At 52.7% G+C, this 18,886-nt stretch overlaps 1 long non-coding RNA gene across 1 annotated transcript; it reads left to right on the top strand.

The window, feature by feature from the left end:
- Positions 1–224: 224 nt before the first annotated feature.
- Positions 225–7,616, top strand: LOC114905122. The gene is made up of 3 exons (XR_003796094.1): positions 225–649; positions 5,126–5,265; positions 7,045–7,616. It is a non-coding gene; the product is annotated as an uncharacterized LOC114905122 (long non-coding RNA).
- The last annotated feature ends 11,270 nt before the right edge of the window (positions 7,617–18,886 follow it).

Here is an 18,886-nt window from a genome sequence, read left to right as displayed (position 1 = left end):
GCTCCTGGGGGACACTGGAGGAGAGGCGCCACAGCACTCCAAGCTGACCCCGTACCCCTCCCTAGCCTGCTGCTTCCTTCTCATTCTCCAGCCCCTTTCTCCCACCCCAGCCCCTTTCTCCCACCCCAGCCCTTCCTCAGGGGTTTTCCAGTCTCTGCTCCATCATATCCATTCTCTGCAGTGAAGGGGCTGGAAGCTGTGGCAAGATGAGAATAAGGCCTGGCTGTGCAGCCTGGGACAGCCATTAAACTGTTCTGAACCTCAGTTTTCTCATCTTTAAAATGGGAGTGAGGAATATCCACACTCTATTTACTGCCTTAGAGGCATATTGACGATGCATTGTTGAATGAAAACAGCAGGATGTAGCACAGAATGCATTGAAAACGGTCTGGAAGGACATCCAATAAATTGTAGACAGAGGTTATCCAGGAGTGTGGGAGTTAAGGGAGGGACAGAGCAGTGAGTGCAATTTTTACTTAATATACCTTGATATTACTTGAATTTTATTTCAACAAGTATGTACCTCTTTTTTTTTTTGGCCATGCCGCATGGCATGTGGGATCTTAGTTCTCCAACCAGGGATCGAACCTGTGGCCCCTGCAGTGGAAGCGCGGAGTCTTAACCACTGGACTGCCAGGGAAGTCCCCACGTATGTACCTCTTTTGTAATTAAAAAATGTAAGGGTTCTAACTTAAAGGGCTATTGCCAGCTTTAAATGTTAATGTACGTTTGTTGAATGAATGAATGATGGATGAAGGCCTGGTGCATGTCTGGCTCAGGACATGCTTCTCCTACCCCCACCCCCGCCAAGCCAACTCAGACTCCCCACTTATCCACCTTCTTTTCCTGAAGGGGTTAAAACAGCAGCACTTCCAAAGCAGAGTAAACGGAGTCCAGAAGCCCCTAATGAGGCCTCAGTGGGATGTGTGGGGTGACATGGAGGCGGCACCCGCCCGGCAGGCCACTAGGCCAGCCCACTCTGCTCAACTCAAGACCTGCTTCCAATTACCCATGAAATCTGAGCTGGAAGAGACCTATTAAAGCCCCATTTAGTTTGATCCCCCTGGGGGCCAGGGATCTTTTCCGGCGACATCCCCCTCCTTATCCGACTGGGACTCCAAGCCCTTTGGATGTTATCTCCTCCTGGGTCAATATTGTGACAACTCCAGCTGTGACCCAGGCCACCCTGGAGCCAGAGCTGATCCCAGCCTGCTGTGGTGCAGGGGGCCCCAAACCCAGCTCCCTTCCTACCTCGAGGCTCCCAGAGGTAGCAGGCAATCATGGCAGGCTGACCACCTCCTGCCGAGCCCAGCCCAGCCTCTGCCCCTCGTTCCAGGCTGGTCTGTAGGAACCGGCTTGATGCCTCCTGGCCCACCTGTTCATTCCCATGGGGAGCTCTTATTGGTAGGGACCATCTTTCACACATTCCCAGTCATGCCTGGTACAAGGTCCCATGTTTCATAACACCCGTTACATAAGAAATAATAAATAACGATGATGAATGACCTCCTCCCCACATCCCTGAGCTCGCCTGGGTCAGACCTCCCAGGGAAGGCATGGGGGCTCCAGAAGGAGGAGGGGGGAGCCCAGGGTGTAGCGGGCACTCACCCTCCTTCCACACCCTCCCCAACACCTCTGCGTGTCCTCTCCCACAGCCACTCCCTCAGGAGCAAGAGGAAGCCACCAGGAAAGGCAAGGCAGGGGCCCCAAAGCCCCTCAGAGGAGGGGGGCTCAGCACAGAGGTGGTGGCCCAGGGCACGCCCTCACGTTCAGTTGGCTTTGGCTCCCTCAGGACCACCCTGGTGGGAGCCTGTGCCCACCGAGGCCTGCCCTCTCCCTGCCCTCCCAGAGCGCCCTGACTTCCCGAGGCACCCCTCCCAGTTTGGGCCTCTAAACACTGTTCCTGTGGGTGGAGACCCAGGGCTACACTCCAGGGACCAGGCAGGCGGGACTGGGCTGGGCCTTTGGGGGTGGTCTGCTGGGAGAATCTGTGGCTTCTTTCCCGAATTCTGGAGCAGCAGGGAGGGAGTGAGGAAGCCACTTTGGGGGCAAGGCTGGGGCAGCCACTGGGAGGTGAGAGGAGGGCAACAGGAAGTGGAGGATAAGAAGGTTTTGGCGGGAGAAGAGGAGGGGAGAGATCTTAGGGGCAGTGTCCAGAAGTGCACCTGGCTTATCCTCTCCCCAAACTCCCCTCTGGGCCCCCTCAGAGCTGCAGAGGACACCCAGCCAGTCTCCTGCCTCCGATCCCCTCCACCACCCCGTGGATGGATCTGGATCCTGTTTGGGGGATCTTTGCGGGCGTAGATTTTTTGGTCTTGGTCAATGAAGGATGCTCTTTCTTTCGGTCTAGCCTAAGCTTCCTTGCTGCATTTTAAACCTGTAGCTTCTCGTTCCACCTAAAGTGGGTTCACACAGATGGACGCTCCCTCAGCATTATTAACCTGTTGCGTTGTTCCTCTGAAGTTCACTCCCCAGAGGAAAGAGGAACATAGCCCTGGCATTCTCCAGGTACTCTGGCCCTGTCACTGTCCCCACCTCCAGCATCCAATATATGCCGCTTCTCACAGGCCCAGGGAGGGCTCCCATTGCCTGGGACAAGAAAGGAGCCATTACCTCTTGCTAGACCCTTCCTGAGCCCTCCTAGTCCTGGTTACTGGCTATGTGGGGGACAAGGGGTCCTGAGAGCTGGAGGCCAGGGGCCAGATCACCATGGGGCCAGACCCCTGCCTCTCACAGCTGCTCATTGCTATGGCTGGGCAACCGCACAGGAATGCTTCATTTATCTCTGTCAAAAGTCAGGATGCAGTGTGCAGCCCCCTCCTCATGCCCCTGGAAGTTGGGGGTGGGTGGCTCATGGAAGGCACACTGCCTGGCCTTGGCCTTCCCCAGTACCCGTGGGCAGGGCAGAAGGAAGCACACCAGGACTCGGACACATGCATGCACAGACAGATTCTCCTGCAGGTGTGAGCACATGCCTTGTACACACACACACCCACAAAGCACATGCTTTGGCACACGAGCACAGGGTCTCCTGCACAGGCTCATGTGCACACACATTCATGCACCTGTACACACCCACTTTCACACAAGCAGAGGCACATTCATTCCCACACACTTCCAAACCCACACATAGCTCCCCACGCACATATGCTGCTTTATATCTTCCCCTGAACATACATATATTCATCTGCGTACAATGACACATTTCATGTGTGCTCACATGGGACATTAATGGAAGCTTCAACTGCTGCTTGATTTACATTATGGAATATATGATGGAAGTTGTTCAAAAGCCATTGGCTCTGGAGAGCACGGGAGGGGGTGGAAGAGGAAACCTGGGGCCCCAAGGGAAGTTTCTCTCATGTCCGTTTGGGAGCCATCAGCCTCCCAGGGCACCAGGAGACCCCAGGCCTTGCAGAGTGGGTAGAATTTCAGTAGATAGGCATGGAGCTGTGTTCCAGGAAGAGGGTCTGGCCTGAGCAGGGGAGTAGAGAAGGGGGAGTTTCAGGCCAAGTTTGGGGCAAGGCTTGGGGATGGCTTGATTGGAGGGAAGGGTTCTCTGGAGGGTTCATCCTAGGGGATGATGCAGCCAAAAAGTGCAAAAGGCTTTTTGCAACAGGGAGCCATGGCAAATGTTTGAGCTGGAGAGTGTCAAGATGAGAGGGCTCCTTAGGTAGCTTCATGCAGTCAGTGCTTTGTGCTATGGGAGCCCAGAGTGGGGAAACGAGCGATTCTGCCGGGTACCAAGGGGAAGGAGCAGGAACAGCCTCATGTCTGACATGGGCCTGCGAGCTGGCAGCTGGGGGCGGGGGAAGGGCTGTGCTCTTATTCACATGCACCCCGTAAAGCCAAGCACAGATTGTCTTGAGGAACTGAGCTATTGCATCTATGCTGGAATCAGGAGTCCAGGCAGCTATGACCAAGTCTACCGGGACATGCAAAATGAGGCCAGTGAACAGTGCCTGATGCTACCCTGGGGCAGGTTGACCTGACCTCAGAGAGGAAAGGAAGTATTCTCCTGAATGAGGGAGAGCCATGGGTTGAGGACACAGGAGGAGCCTTCAGGGCCAGCTGGCTGGCCTTCCCAAGGGACCACTCATGTCTCAGGGTCACCCGGATAAAGAATGGGTGGAGTTATGGGGAGCACCTGACTCTGATCCTTTGACACATCCCCTCCCTTGGAAACCTCACTAAAGACATTCTAACCAACCTCCACCCACTGGTGACCCCGCCATCCTGCTGAGATCTGTGGCTGAGAGGCTCAGCATTCCAGGCTCCAAAGCCACCATGGCCCCATTTCCAGCCTCCATCTCTTCAGAGCGGGAAACACCACATCCCAGCTGTCTGACCCAAATCCACCTGGAGGCCAGCCAGCTTGGCTGAAGTCCAACTTAGGCCAGATCCAGGAGACACTGCTGGGAAGAGGCAAGGGCTGGAAGGAAGCTGCAGGGCCAAACCCTTTCTGGGCCCTACCCCGTAGGGTTCTCCCTGGCACACCCATGGGCTTGCCCATTGCCATGTAATTCTGAGCCGCTGGCCCCTGGGGGCTGCAGGCTTTAGGCCTTTCTGTGAAGTCCTAAGTGATACAGGTTACCATAACAGCGGGTGGTTGGACCCCATCCTGATTGCCAAAGGCCTGGAGGTCTGGCTTTAAGCCCCACTTGGGACAGAAGTGAATCTGGTTGAGAACCCAAAGTCCCATCTTGCAAATTTGAAAGCTTGTCAACAGGCTTATGCAGAGACCCTCACTCTGAGAACAACTCCCTCCTTCCTCCGGGCCCTCCGTATCTCCCACCCCCACCCTCAGCCAACAGACAGCACGAGCAGCAACAGCTACTGCAGCCTACGGCCACCGCCACCCCTGCTGAAGGCGAAAGGAGCTTGGGCATGTGCGGTGCAGGGCTGCTGCACCCTCCTTAGTTCTGGGGAGCCGGCACCTCTCATCCTCCAGACACCTGCCCCGTGGGTCCCCAGCCCCTGAGCAGGCTCTTCGCTCCCTTCCCTCTGCTTTATCCTCCATCCATTCAGCTCCCAGCCAGGAGACGCTTTTCTGATGCCCATGGCATCTGGTGCCACAATTGGTCTGCCACACTCCATGCATATTCCCTCTCGGCCCCTTTTGCAGAGAGAGGAGCCAGATGGATGCAGAGTCAAGGTCAAGAAGCAGGATAGAGACAGCCAGAGGACACAGCCACTGAGACGGTCCCCGAGGACATCTGGTGACAGAAGCAGACACAGAAGAGGATGGCGAGACAGAGGCCCAGGGTCAGGCGACTCCCATTGAGCAGCCCACATGAGGGTCATGGTGGGTGCTCCTGTGTGGGGGCGGGGCCAGTGCTGAAACAATCTAATTAAGGGCTGGCCCCTCCCAGCTTCCCCACTGCTACTGACCACCAGGTCTGGAGCTCCGGTGGGGTCACCTTGTGGGCAGGTGGTTAGGGTGGGGAAGGGTGTGCGCTTTGGAGTGAGATGCTTGGACCCGGCACTCACAGGCTATGTGACCTAGAGCAAGTGCCTTCACCTCCCCACGCCTCGGTTTCCTCAGTGAAAATGGGTCTGCTGTTGTAGCCATGATTCTCGAGAGAATTGAATGAGTTAACATTTGCAAAGTGTTCAGAGTTTCTGGCACCGAACAAGCGATCTCTAGGTTAGGCTATTATTACTCTCATTTTCTGAGCCTGATTTCCTTGTTTGTCAGAGGGAAATAATAATACATGCATCCCAGTGGCTGTGGGGAGTGAGTGAGTAGATGTCAAGGCGGGGTCCCACTCTAAGCTTGCCTGCCCCCAGGGCCAGGGCCCACCCCATGTCCCAGCCCCGAGCCTGACTGGCCACAGAGGCCCCCAGGCAGGCCTCATGCCCAGCCAGGCAACAGGTGGCAGGGCCGGCAGAGCACAGGTGCTCCGCCTGGGGGTGGTGGGGGACGAGGGGGGGTGGTCCCTCCAGTTTCCTCCCCACGCCCTGCTTCCCCCAGCTGCTGCCTGGGCAGGCTGTGCCTGGGAGGAAGGCTGGGCGGAGGGAGGCAGCAAACGTGCAGCCGGGGCTGAGTAAGCACCATTTCCTGCTGCCCCCGTCAGCAGCTTCAGCAAGGGTGGCCAGAGGGCGGCTCACAATGCTTGCTGGGGCAGGCGCTCAGCAACGCGGCAGGGTCACTTCCCTGAATTGTCTTGGCCGCTGGCTCCCCCCAGCACACCTGGCAGGCCTGCCTGCCTGCCTGGGGAACTGTGGGGTGCCCAGCCAGGCCTGAGAACATCATCCTGGGTGGCAGCCAGTCCCCAGCCCGCAGCAGGCCAGGAGGCAGGGGCTTGGCTGGGCATTTGCTCTGGGGTCTGGACACAGCATGAGGCTGGGCCCCACAAGAGAGCCAGGAGGGGTCTGAGTTTGGCCCTAGCCCACTGTGCCCTCTAGCAGCAGCAACAGGAGTGTCCGCACAGGACTTTACACCAGGACTGGATTCGGGCCACCGTCCCTGAAGCCCTTACTGGCAACATCTCTCACTATCTCGGTGGGCTTGACGTATAAAAAACCCCAGCAGACACTCAGCCAGAACAAATGCAAACAGCCAATACTCACTTGGAGAACTCACTCGACTGCCCAGTAACCAAGGAAATGTATCCAGAACAAACCTGAGACATGACCTTCCCAGATCTGATGGCAAAGGTGTAAAAGAATGATGATACTGAGGACTGCCAAGGTGTAGGGATCTCATCATCCTGGACATTGAAGGGAGGAATGGAACAGCTTTACTGGAACTCGACAATAAGCATCAGAAGGCTTTGACCCAGAAATCCTAGGAACTTAAGGGATGCGAGCAACAAATATGTAGACATGCTCCTTGTAGCACTGTTAATAATGGAGAAAACATTAGACATTACCTAAATGCCCAATTATAGGTAGATTTGAAAAGAAAAATTTAATCACGCAGTGATGTCTTCCCTGGGAGTACAACCATTAAAAATGACGCCAAATTACAGCACTCTCAAACTTTAATGTGCACAAGAATATCCCTGGGATCTTGTTAAAATGAATATTTTGATTCTACAGGTCTGGGGTGATACCTGAAATTCTGCATTTCCATCAAGCTCCCAGGGGAAGCTGATGTTGCTGGTGCCTGGACCACACTTCAAGCAGCAAGGCTGTAGAATTTTTACTACTAATATGAAAAGACATTACCAAAATATGATAAAATGAAGAATAGCGTGCTACAGACAATGCCATTTTTATAAGAGAGAAGATATGCGCGCATAGAAAACAAATCTAGAAGAATATAAAACAAAATATTAATAGAGGTTTTCTCTGGGTGACACGGTTGGGTGATTTTTATTTTATTCTTTATGTTAGTTCGTATTTTCTACAATGGATATATGGTCGTCTCTCGGTATCTGCCAGGCATTGGTTCCAGGACCCCCCGAAGATGCTCAAGTCCCGTATATAAAATGCCATAGGGGCTTCCCTGGTGGTCCAGTGGTTAAGACTTCACCCTCCCAGTGCAGGGCCCCAGGTTCTATCCCTGGTCAGGGAACTATCCCGCATGCCTCCGCTGAGAGCCCCCATGCCGCAACTAAAAGATCCTGCATGGGGCAATGAAGATCCCACGTGCCGCAACTAAGACCCGGCTCATGCCGCCAAATAAATTAAATAAATAAATGAATATTTTTAAAAATAAAATAAAATAAAATGGCATAGTATTTGCATATAACCTACGCACATCCTCCCATATACTTTAAATTATCTCTAGATTACTTACAATACCTAATACAATGTAAATGCTATGTAAATAGTTGTCAGTATGCAGCAAATCCAAGTTTGCTTTTGGGAACTTTCTGGAATTTTTTTTTACTGAATATTTTCAATCCGTAGTTATTTGAATCCTTGGATTCAGAACCCTCAGATGCGGAGGGCTGACTGTATACTGTTTAATTAAAACAGAGTGACTGTTTATACCCCTAGGCCACACCCTGAATGTAAGAGGTGAGTCTCAATGGAAGGGAAAGCATTGCTGAGACCAGTTATGAAATTGCATCCCTTGGTGCAAGAGCCAACCCTGAGCTGAAAGGCCTGGCCAGGCAGAGGCCTGGGAATGGGGTTCTTTGGACCTGGACCAGGAAGAGACTGCAAAGTGTAGGAGGAACCCTAGGTGGTAGGCTTGCAGATGAGCTGTCCTCATGGAGGCAGGTACAGGCCAGGAACTGAGGCCCCCATCCCAGGCCCTTGACACTGGAGGGCAGATGTCTATCTCAGGCTCTGGACGGTGAGCCATTCCCCTTCCCTCAGTGTTTGTACCTCCTTTGTCCTTCCTTCCCCTGAGTGCCCACTGGGACCAAAAGTGTGGGAGCAGAGGGCATCAGGAACAGAGAGACCCCCATGAGAAGGTGAATCCTGTTTCAGGGCAGAGATCAGACTCACAGGATGGCTCTTCCAGAAGCTCTTCTTCCAGGACCAGCCTCTGAGGGTCTGGGTTTGCTACAATGCAGGACAGGCTTCCCACACAAAGTGATGCTGTGTTCACCTACCTGAGGACAGGGTGACTAGAGAGGACCATCAAGCATTTGCAAAGTATTTTGTGGGGTAACCTGCTGGATGACCTTGCATGGGCCCTGTGACCTTCTCTACATGAGTTTTCACAGCCATAATAGAGAGGAAAATTACCCAAAGATCTTTTGGGCTGCATAAGGCTGTGAGCTTCATATGCTTGGGGAAAGAAAAAAAAAACAACACACAACTCTTTGCAAGTTGGAAAAACATGTACCAAAACTGAGAAGCCTGCCTATCCTTTTTGTTATTTTTCAGAGAGAACATGACTTGAGGCTTCCTTGCCAGTGAGAGTCTGCTCCCCAGACATTACACCTACCCTGACTATGGGATTGGAATGTTCATTTTTCTATGCCACGGGTTCTCAAAGTATGGACAGCATATGAGATGATCTGGGGTGTATTTGAGATGATTTTAGCTAGCCTTTAATAGTACGGAGTCATGGAGTAAGAAAATTTTCCCCTTTCCAATTCTCTTTCCATCCTTCTAATGAGTTAAAAAGAAAGCCTCAGTTAGGGGCTAATGTGTCTCTAACACCTCATTAACACTTGCTAAATGTCCTTTTTAACAAAAAAGAGCAGACCTTAGGCTCAGAGTCTTCACTGGCATTATTCAGCTATAATTTAATTTATTTTTACAGTTACTTTGCTATTTAAGGTAGTGATATAAAGTTTCCTTTAAAAATTTTTTTAAGTTAAAATAATCAATCTAAACAAACAAATACTAGTGTAGGTGGTATTAGGATACGGCAAGCTTCATGAATGTGGCACATGGTTACGAAGATTTTTGGTCCTTGGAGGGATACGGCACACTTGCGGAGAGTGATCCCTCCAATTGACTCTTCTGAGACCCCCTCACCCATCACTGCTTATACTGGCTCTGGTCTTAGGGGTGACTCCTCAGCTTTTCCTCCTAGCGCTGCCAGGTTTTGAACATCACAGGGGCTGAAAGTGGCTTAGTTCTCGGACTCTCCCCCAGTACTACCTAGAACAGGGCCTGGAATAGGGCAGATGTCATTCAAAAAGGGCTAAGAGGTCTGAGGTCAGAGGTCAGACTCCATGCGGCATGTGGTATTTGCCATATCCAAGTACCAAGTGGGAGCTGGGAAACTGAGTTCTGGTCCTTACCCCTACGCTCATAGCTGTGTGGCCCTGGACAAGTCCCTTCCATCCACTCACCTGGCTGCTTCACGGGGTGTTTTCAGCACACTAATTATGTGAAAGGGGTTTGAAATCAGGAAATCTCCATAAGGTTCATTAGTATTATTATTGGCCGAATCACAAATCCACTGTCATTCAAAACCTTTTGCATGCAGAAAATAAGACGTGAAGATGAGCCTGGAGGAAAAGAGGGTGGTAAGATGGGGTGAGAGGCAGCAGGGCTGGAAAGGGAGGTTGCCAAGGACCCTCCTTCACACCCTGATCTAGGTCTGGGAATACCTGGAAACTGCCCTCTGGGACTTTGAGAATAAGCCTCCCTGCCACTGGGGCTCCCCAGCACTGTCCAGCACAAAGAAACCTGGTCTTTGGGGTCACATGTCTAGTATCACATGACAAGTTCCAGCTCCGTCACTTACTGGCTAGGTGACCTAAGACCTGTTGGTGCCTCATCATTCTCATCACTAAAATGGAGCAATGCCGACTCTCAGGACTATTGTGAGGATGGAGTGAGATCGCACATGTGTACAAAAGACCTGACACATAGCAAGTGCTCAGTAAATGTGGGTTCCAGAGAACTCCTGCAGGTTCCTGGAAGAAAGATAGGGAAGTGATTCACAGTATATGACATCATCTGGATCATTTGATTCATAATTGGGGAGAATTGGACTCACCAGAGCTGTTCTGGTCTAAAGCTAGAGCTGGAAAGTTAGAGAGTTAAAGTGCAGCTGTCAGCTCCATCTCCACTCCCATCTCCCACCTTCACCGCATAATACCCAAGGCAGGCGCCAATTCTGCCCCTTAGGGTCGCTTGAGCTATAGATTCGAGGCCCCTGGTATTCTCCAAGATGAGGGGAGCTGGAGGAAGAGGAGGATCTTTGGAGACGCAGCCAAGTGTTCTTTGACTCATAAGAGAGCCGGGGGCCCAAGGGGCCAGCTGAAGGTCCGCTGTCTGTCTGCTGAAAGCTCTGCTAGACTTTCTGTCTCCTCCACCCCTGGGAATCCAACCATAAGAGTAACTAATCTGGCTCCCCTCTGCATCCCAGCACAGTTTCCTTCTTGTGCTCTCTGGGAGAAGATGAGAGCTGGGAAAAGAGGGATGCGGCTGGGGAGGCAGGTCCAGCTCAGCTGGCCCACAACATCTGTACCCTTAACTGTGGCCTCCCCATGCCTGCTTCGAACTGAGAGGGGATTGGAGAGCACCAGTTCTCCCTAGGAAGCAGTAATCTGACTCACTCTCCAGGATAAGCCATGGACAATAGCAGTCTTTTTTCCATAAAACTCATATAGAACTGTGGAACTCATGTTCTCACCTTTATAAGGCAAAATGTGGAATAGCACATGTGTTAACAGAAAACTCCAAAATAATGACGACTTAAACAAGATGGAAATTAATTTTCTCCTCACATGAAATAATTTTGGAGTTAAATAGGCCAGGGCTGTTATGAAGACCCCGCAAAGTTTTCAGGGACCCAGTTTCCTTCCAACTCATCTTCAAGGTGCAAGATGACTGCAAGGGCTCCTACCATCATATTCAAGTTCCAGGCAAAAGCTTGGCAGATAGAGAAGTAAGGCATGCTTCTTCCTTTAAGGAGACTTTCCAAAGGTCAAACCCCAAACTTCCATGTACACCCAAAACTCTAAGAAGCCCTAAGGGGCAAGGATTGCCAGAACTTAGGCATAAAGTCATTGCCAGCTCCAGAGATGGCTGGGAAGTGAACTCTTTTATCTGGGTGGCATTGGGTCCCATCCCGTCTCCTCACACAGCCACTGTCCTGATTCAGGCCTCTCTCAACTCTATGATAAGCACAGATCTGGTCTTCCTGCCTCCAGGCCAACCCCCCACATCTGGCCATATCACCCCCTTGCTCAAGAACCTGCAGTGGCTCCTTGAAGCCCTTCGAAGAATAAACTACAAGCTCCCAGTATGACCTGCAAATCTCTTCACAGTCTGACTCCAGACTTCCCTTCCAGACTCATCTCCAGGTACAGATGCACACCCTCCGCACCCTGCACACAGTCCAGCCCCACCAGATTCCTCTATGTCCCTCAAAGGATCTATACCCCACCAAGGTACTCCCCTTGACTACAATGCTCTTTCCACCTTTTGATTCCTGATAAACTTCCATTCATCTTGTGAGATGCTACACAAGCATTACCTTCTCCATATGAAGCCTTACTTCTGTCCTCTGTGGACCTCCCGGAAAGTCTCTGGAACACTCTCTCACATGTCTGAATGCCCTCGAGAAGATGGCCATCTAAGGTTCAGAGCCGCCCATCCGCATGCTACCATGGGTCTGCAGCAGCGGCCTTGGAGGCTTTGTTTTGCACAGACTTAGTATTGTTTAAGACAGCATTATTAAGCCCTTCGCACTGGACCAGAAGCTCCTCCAGCACCATCGCTGTCTTGGTGTCCCCAGCAGTGAGCCCAGGGGCTGGCACTGAGTAGGGCTGAATGAGCGAAGGACCCACAGAAGACGCAGCTCCTTCTCTCTCCCATTGTAGCTCAGAGCCCTGCCGATTCACCGGCCTAGCCCCCTCCCTCCGAAGTGCAGAATGACAGCTTGACCAAGGACTAACACTCTTAGGGATGACATTAAAATGGAACAGATACGGGCCCTCACAGCAATCCTCACCCAGATCCACGCCGTTCCAATTATGAGATGTTTAGTCTATACTGTCTCCACTGACCTTTCGCCCCATAACAGACAACGTCATTCCTGACGAGAACAGAAGCCCCTTGCCACCCCCTGGGCTCCCAACACTGGGGAAGCACCGAGCCAAGAGTCTGGGTCCTTCATCCCCTGCCAGCTCTGGGAGGCCGAACGGAGGACAGACTGGCTGCCCAGACTCCGCAGCCTCTGGACATGGTGCTCTGAGGGTGAGGCGTGGGGATGGGGCTTTTGGTTGCTATTTTCTTCTACCTCTCCCCAAGTGCCCCACCCCCATCAAGTGCTAGGAAGTCCTTCAGTTACTACCCAGAAAGTAGGCATGACGTTTTTCCTTTGGGGGAGTCCCTGCAGAAGACTTTTGTCACACTGCCACCTTGACGAAGTGGCTGGGGCATTAAGACCTCCTTCCCCAGGAAGCATTAGGCCCTGGTTCTAGGGCCCATCTCCCTTCCCCTTCCAGCTTCTGGGTGGGTGCCTCGTCTGGGGGAAGGGACGGTCAGGATTCTCAGGCCAGGGAGGTCCAATATTGATTTTGATCCCCCATCCCTACACATACACGCACACACACCAGCAGCCTTCTCCGCACTCTTTCTGCTCCCGTAGCACTTTGCACCTTGACTCTGGTTCTATAGAGGCCAATTCATAATTAACTGTGATTGGCTATGACCTGGGAGCATCTGTCTCCTTAGATGAATGGTACAGAGAAGGGGCCCGATGGATGTGGGCGCCCTCTCCTCTCCCATCCTCTCCCACTCTGTGGAGAAGGAGGTCTCTGAGGTTGGCTCCACCCCTTGAAGGGCAGAAGAATAACCCAGAAGCCTTGCCTCCTCTGGGATGGTTTTCCTGCCATCCGTGGTAACCACGGTGACCATGGCGAGGTCTGCTTGGAGCTCAGTGGGGGTAATCTGGCCCACCTCGTTCCCCTCTCCCCAGGAAATGATTATAGCAGCTGAAGTTATTAAACACTCACAGTGTACCAGACACTCTGCTATGTGATTGACTTCCACTTTCTCACTTAAGCCACACAACCAGTCTCTGAGATGGGGTTAGAAAGCTGAAAAGACTTGCCCAAGGTCACATAGCTAGAAAGAGCCAGGCTCTTAATCCCTGCCTGACACTGCTTCCTTGCACAGCCTCAGCTAGTCCTTGCCCATCCCTCTCCCTTCTGCTGCTTGCCTGGAACACAAGAGGTACTACCCAGGCGGGAGCTACTACCCGCCATTATCCCTCAGGCCTCCTTGGTGGAGTGGGGGAGGAGAAGGTTGACCTGCCACCCAAGCCACCCAGCTGTTGCAGAGGCAGGACAGCCCGGAGCTGTCACAGACTCTCCAGTTCTCAGAAAGCTCTGTTCCACATCACAGCCGATTAGTTACAAATTGCTTCCTCTCCTCGTGTATCACTTACACAACAGAGAGAAAGGGGAGATTGTTCCTGAGGACAGTCTCCCTGGGCCCTCGCACCAGGGCAGCTGGGAGACACAATGGGAAAGAGAGGAGGGGCTAGGAGGAGAAAGGGGGAATAGTCACAGGAAATAGGATGTGGGGGGTCCCAGCAGTTGGGAAGGGACCCACTGTGTCCACCCTGGTAGGCAGCAAGCAGGCAGGGGACCAAGGCTTAGCAAGGGCCCTGAGCTGTGAGGGCAGAAAGGGGAAGCAGCTATGGCACCAGCTCAGAGGCTCAGTTCCTGGAAAGCAGCTTGCCAAGGACCCCCAGCTTCAGAGGACATCCCCTGATTGGGTAGCCGGAGCACAGCAGGTGCCCGGCCTCTGGATTTCTCGAGAGCTTTGGACACCCTGGGATCTGAACAAATGCCCTCCCTCAAAGCAGCTGGCCGGCCCTCCAGCCCGTCTGGTTTCAATAAAGCTCTTCCAGTCTGGAAGAGCCTGGAAGGAAGTTCAGTGTCAGTGAGGCTGCTGGACACGAGGTGCTGGCTGTGGCCCCAGAGCCTCCCTGTGCCCTTGGTGTTCCTTGACTTTGCTGCCGCCACTAAGCTACATCCCTCCGTTAAAGCAGAGGGCCAAGCATGCACAGAGTACCCCTTTGTCATTCCACTTAGCACAGCTGAGACCAGCTGGCATCTTCACAAAGGGCTTTACTAAAATACTAAGGGAGAACAAAAGGGAAATAATTACAGAAAACACAAAAAACCCAGGCCCGGCTGCCAAGTTCCCAAAGTACGGGTTTCTGATCCTTTGGTGATGACACGTTGCCCCAAAGGCCTGGGACAAGGCCGCAGGCACCTTGCCTGGCCGCCCTTGTTCGCAGCCTCGTGGTGGGTGCCATCTTAGTTTCCAGCCCTGGGAACCACTGGGTCTCCCGTGGGCTCTGCTTTTGTCTCCCTTCCAACTCGGACCCGCCCTAGGCCTCCCACTGGGTTCTGGTGTCTGGGCCGAGGCGTGAGCCTTGTCCCCTGGGGGCTGGCAGGGCTGTGGTGACCATCCCAGGGCGTGATTACATGGCAACGGGAAGTTGTTTTCCCACACTTACCCCACCAGAGAGGCCCACACAAGCTGTCTTGAGCACGGGGTCTAGAAGGGCTACCTCTGAGGGCTGAAGGACATCTGCGTAAAGAATGAGCAGGCTTGGGACGTTTTCCCTGTGGAGAGAGGAGAGAGTGCTCTGAGGATGGGCCCACCTCAACAAACATCAAGTAAGCCCCTACTGTGTGCCGGGCACTGCACAGGGGGGTGCTGGGGATCCAGGGGTGAACAAGTGTCTGCCCTCTCAGATCTTACAGACTGAGGAAAGACAGACCAGCGTCTGGGCAGTGATGGTGCTGAGGGCCAGGCACCGTGATGGGAGGGAAATTCCAAGTGCTGGGGGAGCCTAGGTGAGGAGTGTCTCACCCAGTGGTGGCAGCCAGGGAGGCCATTGGAGCCTGAGTGAAGTGCATGGAGAGAAGGAGAGAGGCTCAGGGTTGAGGCTGAGGAAATCCCAGCCCAGAAGGCAGGAGGAGAAGGCAGAGAGGCCAACCAGCCATCTTCTTGCTGGTGACTTTGGCTAGCTAGTGGCTGCAGCATGTCCAGCCTATAGCGGACGGGCCTTCGACCTGCGCTGCCCACTGCCGCTCTCCCTGCCAGCCAGGAAACAGGAGATTCTAGTCCTTGGATGCTCTGCTTCTCACCCACCTCTGGCCACATCCAGATCTGGGGCTCAGGGACAAGGTCAGAGGGAGTGTGCTTCTCTAGGGCCACCTGAGATGCCACTCCAGAGGCTGATGCTCAATGTCATCAAGGGAGAAGAAAGAGATCATAGTCGGGAAATAGATCAGAGGGTCAAGACTCTGAAGAGGCCAGGCCAAAATGAGAAAATGAGTCAGGAAGCTAAAAGCCAAGAAATAAGGATGGGTTGAGGCAAGTGTTTCAGGCTAAGACCATGACTAATGCAAGGTGTGGGAAGCCCTGTGTTTTAGGGCAGCCTCGGAAGGCAGCCCAGCACGAAGGACTAGAACCCATGGCTGCTCAGGATGACTATTGTCATGGTCCAATCAGTGTTTCAGTGGCCTAGACCCTTGTGTTTACCTGTATTTACCTGTGACAGGGTCAATTCCAGGCCCGGGATGACAGTGTCTGTCTCCCACACACCAACCTTCAGAGCTTGTCAAGCAGCCACTCTGCTCCAGCAAAGGGAAGATCGAGAAAAGCTTTGGGACACCAGCTCTGCCTTCAAGGTATTTGCTACCTGCTTGCAGAGAGAGCTTGTGCTCACTGGAAAGAGCGCTGGAGAAAGACCTAAGCTTGATCCCCATCTCTGTTCCTTCCCTGGTAGCTAAAGGTCTATGGGCCAATTACTTAAACTCCCTGCACCTCCATTTTCCCATCTTCGAAATGGGAATAATTAAAACCTACCTCATAGGGTTGTTATGAGAATTCAATGAGTCGAAGTGCTAAAAGTGCCAGGCACACTGCTTGACACATAATAAGTGCTCAAAAAATACTTGTTCTCTCCCTGAAACAACAACAAATGATCACCATCCTACAGCTAAATGTTGAGTTGTGAACGCTGACGCTACCAGTGGATCTGCTCAGCACCTGAATCTACTCAGAAGGTGTCAGGGACAGCTGGGGACTGATTGCCTGGATGGTGATGATGAGAAGTTGCATGTGTGTGTCTGTGTGTGTGCACACATGTACATGCATGCACACATGCACATCCACGCGCACGCAAATCCCTGCATCCTTTTTCTCCTCTGCATTTGGCAGAAGCATAAGATTCTTCTTTTTCTATCTCATGTCCAGGATGGTGAGGACTCTACTCTGCGGTGTCTTTTTTTTTTTTTTTTTTTCGGTACGCGGGCCCCTCACTGTTGTGGCCTCTCCCGTCGCGGAGCACGGGCTCCGGACGCGCAGGCTCAGCGGCCATGGCTCACGGGCCCAGCCGCTCCGCGGCATGTGGGATCTTCCCGGACCAGGGCGCGAACCCGTGTCCCCTGCATTGGCAGGCAGACTCTCAACCGCTGCGCCACCAGGGAAGCCCTGCAGTGTCTTTATATCTCTAATAAGAATCAAAAGTTGAATTAGAAATCATGCCTAACAGCTACCATTTCCTGTACCCCAGGTGCTTTAGCAGTCCTCACCTATGAGGTAAGCACTGTTATTATTCCCACTTTAGATGGAGGAAGTCTGGGCTCTGAGAAGTAAAGGAAGTTACTTGAAGTTATACAGCTGGTAAGGACTGGAGTCATAATCCAGGACAGCAGAGCCCCAGCACACCTGCCCTGGACTGGATGTGAGTAACAGTAAACCTCTATCTGACTCATGGATATTCTGGAAGTCTAATTGGTTTCCCCTAGCCTACCCTAGCTAATTCATCTCGCAACCCAAGAAGCCAAGTTTAGAAGGATATGGTCTCCAGTTTAGTGACAAGAAGACTGAGGTGCACTTGTAGGAATCGCAGACACTGCCCAGGCATCAAGCTCATTCCAGAGAGTAGAAAGGGAGCTGCAGCATTCCCACCCATCTGTACCTACCCACCACCCCCCTCCTCGGCCCTGGCTGTGAATGTAAACTTCAAGGGAACCACCACACCACATGCCCAGTGCCTAGAACATAGTAGGGTTGAAGCACTACATGTTGCATGAAAGGACAGATAAATGAAAACAAACACACACAACATGTACAATCTATGCACCCTTATACATACACAGTTATAGGCAAAGGTGCCCAATGCATAAGTGCTCAAAACACTCAGTTATAGACAAGCATATACAAAACAGATACATAAACACACACACTCATACACAAAACACACCCATGTCCACATTCACAAATCCAAATCCAAAACATGCATATGTATACACAGATATCATGGGCAAGCATATATGATCCAGATATGCACAAACACACATCTACTCACCCCAGCGATGCCCAGACATCCTCCACCAAGACCCTGGGCCCAAGGAAGGAATCTGTCTGCTCCATGAGCCTTAGCATGTTGGAGCTTGTCAGAAAGTTCTTTGCAGCCCCCCCTTAGCTGGCTGGTGACTGGCCCCTGGCTCCTGGACCTCCGGGTTTGGGGCCGGCCAGGCAGGAGGCAGCATCTCCGGCAGCCCCGCGTGGGTGGGCGGGCAGGCAACGGACGCAGAGGTCACTGGGGTGAGAGCTGGGGCTGCCCTGGCCTCTCTTTTCCTGGCTGGAATGTGAGATGTAGGGGCCACCTCTCAGGCCTCCCTCCTCTCCCCCAGCCGCCCACCAGCCCCAGGCCCAGGCCAACCCATGACCCCAAATCCTGCCAGGTTCTCGTAGCCAGGAAGTGTGCGCGGAGGGTGGTGGTGGTGATGAACGCTCGAGGACCGTGGGAGGCATACACAAATAACACAGAGATGCACAGTCACACACAGAAGCTGGCCCGGATACTCACCCATGAAGACACACACACAAAGACACAGGCAGGCATACAAGTTCACAATCCCACTGAAATGCACATTCAGACACACTTCCAAACACAGAAGAAAAACCAGGCACATACATACACACACACACACACAATCACACAGGCATACAGAGATACCAAGAGACCAGACGGCCACAAAGCGACACAGCAGATGCACACAGACACTCACCACGCAGAGACTGACAGCACACGTGGATCTCCACAACTGCATGCAAATGCCCACACACAGGCACAGAGACACGCACACACAGACCCCTTCTGGCAGACCCCTGCCATGTCGGAGCACTTCCTCCTCCTCCCAGGACCAGGAGGAAATGCTGCACTAGTAGGCCACTCTCCAAGCCACATGTGGCCGGCTTGCAGGCAGGGCCTGGAAAACTGCTTGCCACAAGAGGAAATAGTGCTGAAGCCCCAGCCAGGTGCCTGCCGTCTGAGTGCCTGGCCAGGAGGATGGTGCATGGGCTGAAGAGACAGCCACATGGCATGGGTTTTGTCTCTGTATGTTAAACACACAAACACACACACACACGCGCGCGCGCACACACACACACACTTTTCAGGAGTACATATGTATGTACAACGTATACAGGGAGGGGCACTCTTGGAACCTCAGTTTCTTCATCTATAGAATAG

This window comes from Monodon monoceros, unplaced genomic scaffold (assembly GCF_005190385.1).
Source record: "Monodon monoceros isolate NGI ecotype Baffin Bay Population unplaced genomic scaffold, NGI_Narwhal_1 Super_Scaffold_21, whole genome shotgun sequence".
In the NCBI taxonomy this organism is placed as follows: domain Eukaryota; kingdom Metazoa; phylum Chordata; class Mammalia; order Artiodactyla; family Monodontidae; genus Monodon; species Monodon monoceros.
The sequence above is the reverse complement of the archived record's forward strand: the minus strand, read 5'-3'. Positions and strand labels throughout refer to the sequence as shown.